The sequence below is a fragment of the Octopus bimaculoides genome, chromosome 23 (assembly GCF_001194135.2).
Source record: "Octopus bimaculoides isolate UCB-OBI-ISO-001 chromosome 23, ASM119413v2, whole genome shotgun sequence".
Taxonomy (NCBI): Eukaryota; Metazoa; Mollusca; class Cephalopoda; order Octopoda; family Octopodidae; genus Octopus; species Octopus bimaculoides.
The window spans coordinates 37,388,764-37,393,763 of record NC_069003.1 but is presented as its reverse complement, the minus strand read 5'-3'; the positions used below and the strand labels follow the sequence as shown (position 1 = coordinate 37,393,763).

The 5,000-nt window shown below is 38.0% G+C and overlaps 1 protein-coding gene and 1 non-coding gene across 4 annotated transcripts in view; both read left to right on the top strand.

Moving 5' to 3' along the window:
• The window catches only part of LOC106883300 (uncharacterized protein DDB_G0271670), a 40,622-nt gene that overhangs the window by 1,745 nt on the left and 33,877 nt on the right, over positions 1-5,000 (top strand). The gene's annotated exons all lie outside the window — the stretch shown is intronic.
• On the top strand, positions 1,881-1,990 carry LOC128250646 (U6 spliceosomal RNA). Its single transcript, XR_008266667.1, has one exon. It is a non-coding gene; the product is annotated as a U6 spliceosomal RNA (small nuclear RNA).

The following is a 5,000-nucleotide window of genomic DNA, read 5'->3' as shown; positions in this document are numbered from 1 at the left end:
AGATGTGTATCTGTAATCGATGAAGGCTGACCTGGAAACTAAAGAAACAGCAATCATAATTGATTTTGATAATAACTTTAAAAAGCATTCTTTTCTTTTTTTTTTCTTTGGCCTGTATTTATTTGATAATGTTTACAAAGGCAACAAACAACGGAATCTCGTTGCGATAGTTTAGCTTCGTTGCTGGAGTTCAGATCCTGCTGTGAATTCCATTCACATCTAGAATTGTATTATGAAAAATATCTCCACTTCTTCACTGGTAGTACTTTATTTTAGCGACCCCGGAAGAATGAAAGATGAATTTGACTTCATTGCGATTTGAACTCAGATCGTAAAGGTATTTAAACAATGAATAAATCGCTTCTGGTGGCATTCTTCACCACCACCACCACTCCCATCAAAGTTGACCTTGTGTCTACTCAAATGCAAACGAATTATAGCCAATGTTCCGTTTAAAAATCGTAAAAGTATAGTTTTAAATGGTTTTTCTTGATTTTTAAGGGTTAACTAGAAGAAGAGTTGATGTGGTGAGATTCATGCTTGCTTTCATGAGCTTTAATGACGTAAATACAAAATGTAATGGCTACATTTTGAGACCCAGCTCACACTACTGGAGGCAATAATTATTAATTTCGTACATTTGTCACGAATGTTTCGTTGTATTTATAAAGGAATGTCTGTGATGACGGGTAAGGGGCTCTTTTTAATTAAACAAGTTCGTAAAAAGAGTCTAATGTTTCAGGAGACAGATAAGTACTTCGTAATGTTGCTGGATAAATAAAATGTAAGGACAAATATTACGATACCAAGCGAAGAATAAAGAGGAGAGGATAAGAAGGGGAACCTTGTAAATTTTACGTGGTGGGGACAACTGTTAAAACGAACAGGAAGTCAAAAGAAACGCCGGTAGATTAAAAAAAAAACACAAAAAAACGTTAAGGATAGCAAGAACGGGAAGTAGTGGGATCCACATCATAGAGCAAGGATTGGATTAAGATAATCCTTGGATCTTACTGGTATTTATTTTCTGCATTGCTCTCCAACTTCCATGCTAAAAGTTTAGAAGGAAATTTCCAATTGCTGAAAGCTTAAAAAGTATTTGTACTCCGTTAATCCCAAGTTCCTGTCAATCACAAGTGTATCATTGTTTATTTTGGTTGTATGTTATGCTTAATTCTGTGCTGCATTGCAATCAGTGACAAAAAATCTACTTTGTACTTCTCTCATCAACCACATCGAATAACAATTTTCTCTGCTTTTCTGGACTGGTTCAAAATATCACTGTTTTCACATAAACAGACATTGGCACAATCTTCTGGTCTGATAAAATGCCTTCAGATATTTAGTTACACCCATCTGTGTTCTGATTTCAAATGCTGTTGAAGTCAACTTTGAATCTGGTCTTTCTGGGGTTTGGTCAAATAAAGTAGCAGTCATATACTGTGGTCGCTTTATATTTCTGTAATCACATCCTAGATGTGAAGGGATCAATTTAACATGTCTTCCTCCTTACATAAATCTCACATAGTCTTCTCAGACTAGATTCAAAACACCTCCCCAGCTCCTCTCCACAACTTCATCTCTCTGGGATTATGTTAGTGTAACTTTGCCTACAATTAACGGGCACACAAACGTCAAACGGGACTTAAGAAATTAATCTCTGGAACAATGTTTTTCAACCCTATTTTGTCCCCCTCCCCACTTCAGCTTTTAAAACAAAAAAAAAAGTGTATACCAACACCATGTTTGAATAAAGTATATAGCACACACACACACACACACACACATACAGAGGAGAAATTAAAATGACAAGGTAATAAGAGATTATGAACTTCATTAGCTAAAAATATGGAACACTTCATGAATTTGCGTGTGATCCTTTATGCTACTCCACAGCCCTACAGATACTAAAATTGAAATGATACAGAGAAGATTAGCATGGCCCCTGTGCAAGGATGACATGCAAATTTGTGAAGCGTTCCTTATCTTTAGCTAATGATGTTCGCACCATAATTCCTTATTCCCTTGTCATTTCTTATTGCTTTGTCCTGAAGCATTTTGAGTTTTGACACTAGATTATTAGTATTGCTAAGTCAAATAATGAAATAAATATTCAAAATTAAAACTTTATTTTCTTACTTACTTTATCCCCTTCTGAAATATCCCACAACCTACGAAAATATGGCTGCTCTCCACGGGCTATTGCAAGCAAAATTAAATATTGAAAAAAAAAAAAAAAGCATTTGGTCAAATTTGGACATAAGGCAGTTTAACATAATAGCAACAATACACCCCCCCCCCACACACACACACTTGTGTTTGTGTCTACTCTTGTCTTGACATCATGTGATGGACCATCATCATTATAAAAGTGATGTTATTCATTTCCCATTTTCCCTGGTGAACTATTTATCTTGCTTGGAAACAGGCGATGGTTGGTGACTGGAACAGTATCCAGCTATTGAAATTCTGCTTCAATTCAATTCTGTATAACCAATGCTTGCATGGAAAAGTGGACTGTAAATGAGGATTTTATATCTGTGTGTGTATATATATACATATAATCTCATCATCATTTAGTGTCCATTTTCCATGCTGGCATGGGTTGGATAGTTTGACAGGAGCTGGAGATTTACGTCAAGCTCCACTGTCTACTTTAGCATGGTTTCTACTGCTGGATGCCCTTCCTAATGCCATCTGCTTTGCAGAGTGGTCTAATAGAAATGTGTATCATCATATAGTGTCCATTTTCCATGCTGGCATGGGTTGGATGGTTTGACAGGGTTTGGTAAGCCCAGGAGCCATACCAGGTTCCAAAATCTGTTTTGGCTTTGTTTTCTACAGCTGGATCCCCTTCATAACACCTACTACCACACAGTGTGTACTGGGTGTTTTTTTACATGGCACCGTCACCAGTATGTTTTGGGTGTTGGTGGTGGAGATGCATGAAAACCACCAGTGATGGTGCCAGGCAAAAGATAAGACACATCAAGCTAAGTAAAACTGTGATCATCCATCCATACAAACTTGTCCTTTACAGGTGCTGGTGCTACATAATCACAGCCATGCTGGTAACATGTAAAGTGGTTGGCATTTGGAAGGGCATCCATGCCACAACAGACAATTGGAGTCTGAACAGCCGAGGCCAGCTCTTGTCAAACCATCCGTTCTATGCCAGAATGGAAAATTGACATCAAACGATGATGATATATATAGACATATTGATAGTCTGCCTTCCTCTGTTGCACCTAAAATCTTGTGAGTGAATTAGCAGACAGAAACTGAGATGAAACTCATCAAATCAATGTGTGTGTCCTTGACATCATTCACCAACTGATTGTAAACAAACTTTCCTGTCATACAAGCGGTAACATTTGTTTACAATCCTCAATGAAAGCATGTCCTGACTGAGGAAAAAAATCTTACTTTGCCTGGAAACAGGATTGGCCACAGGAAGGACATTCAGATAGAAGTCCTACTTCAACAAATTTAGATGTTGAAATGATGATATATTCTAAGAGTCCATGAAGTTCCTCTGAGTGAATCTGTTTTGAGTGGTTCAGGTACTACACAGCATTAAAACCAGTTTTCAGTGCAATCAGCTATAAGACAAGTGGCACAACAGAGGTTGAGACAACCAACTGCACACCTCAGGGTTTATTTTTATACCAGTTTACCTTCTAGAAGGAGATTCTAAAGAGAGCCAGGGTTCCTTCACTCTCAGTGGTTCACATGCAAGTTAATCCACAGCTGGAGCCCTCACAGGTGCTACTAAGAATCAGAGTAGATCTAAGAACAATTGTAGCTGAGAGATGATACCACACTCCTCATAACTCTGGGCCCCAGAACCGGATGTAATTTAAAGTCAGACCTTGGACAAACACACACACACACACACATACATACACGTGTGTGTGTATATGTGGTGGTTCTGGGATTGTGGGGAGTGTGGAGTTGCCCCTTAATTACCGTTATTCTCAAGTCTGTTCTGACCCAGAACAGTAGCATTTGTCAGGGTCCTATCTCTGAGTTAATTAGATTTTCCAAGGGTAGAGGAAGCTTCTGTTATTTTTGATAAAAATATGGAGAAGGCAGCTCTTCTCGGAGGAAGTGAAAATAGTTACCAGTCATCTTGTAATACTTGTCACTGGAACTTACTACCATCAACCGAGAGAGTAGCAAAAGGGTTGTACAAGCTTTTGTTACTTAAATCCAATGATGTACAGACGTCTCACTTTCATTTCATTCTTCTATTTTCTATTTTATGAAATCCTCTGATGATGGATGCATGTTATGAAAAGTCATATTTGTGCACATGTGAAGATGAAAGTAGATCAGAAACGGTCAGGCTGAATGTAAGATGGCCATCATCTGCTTGTATAAATGTTTCTCTACATAAAATAGGGCTCCAGTTTGCAGGAGAGATAACATAGATTTGAACTCCATACCCTTAGGTGTTTGGTAACATAGAATCCATCTGAACTTATCTACAACACTTGCTCTATAACAAACTACCTTCTTCCTATTTTGATGAATATGTTGGTGGGGGTGGGGGTGGGGCTGCAAAATTAAAAAAAATCTTTTGGTTTGAGGGGAATGAAGATGCATCTACCATTGTTTGTCACTTGATCTAGGACAACACTCAATTGGGAATTGGGTTAACACCATTTATCACGGATTGATCTGGATCTCATAGGTTGGCAATCAGGGATTCAGCTGCAGAACCATGCCCTGCCAACCATCCACAATGCTTCAGACAACTTGGGACCCTAATGAACCAAACATCCAAGAATAGGTGTATTTATGTTAATATAAACTAACCAGGTTCCAAACATGGAGGGGGAAAAAAACAGTATTTTTTTTTTTTTTGATTTTTAAAGATTGAATTTATTCTGTCTGTCTCTCCCCGACCCCACACACACACATACATCTCAAAATCATGACTTTTGTCAGGGGTGGGTGAAGTAACCAATCTTAAACAGTAAAACTTTTATCGTTTC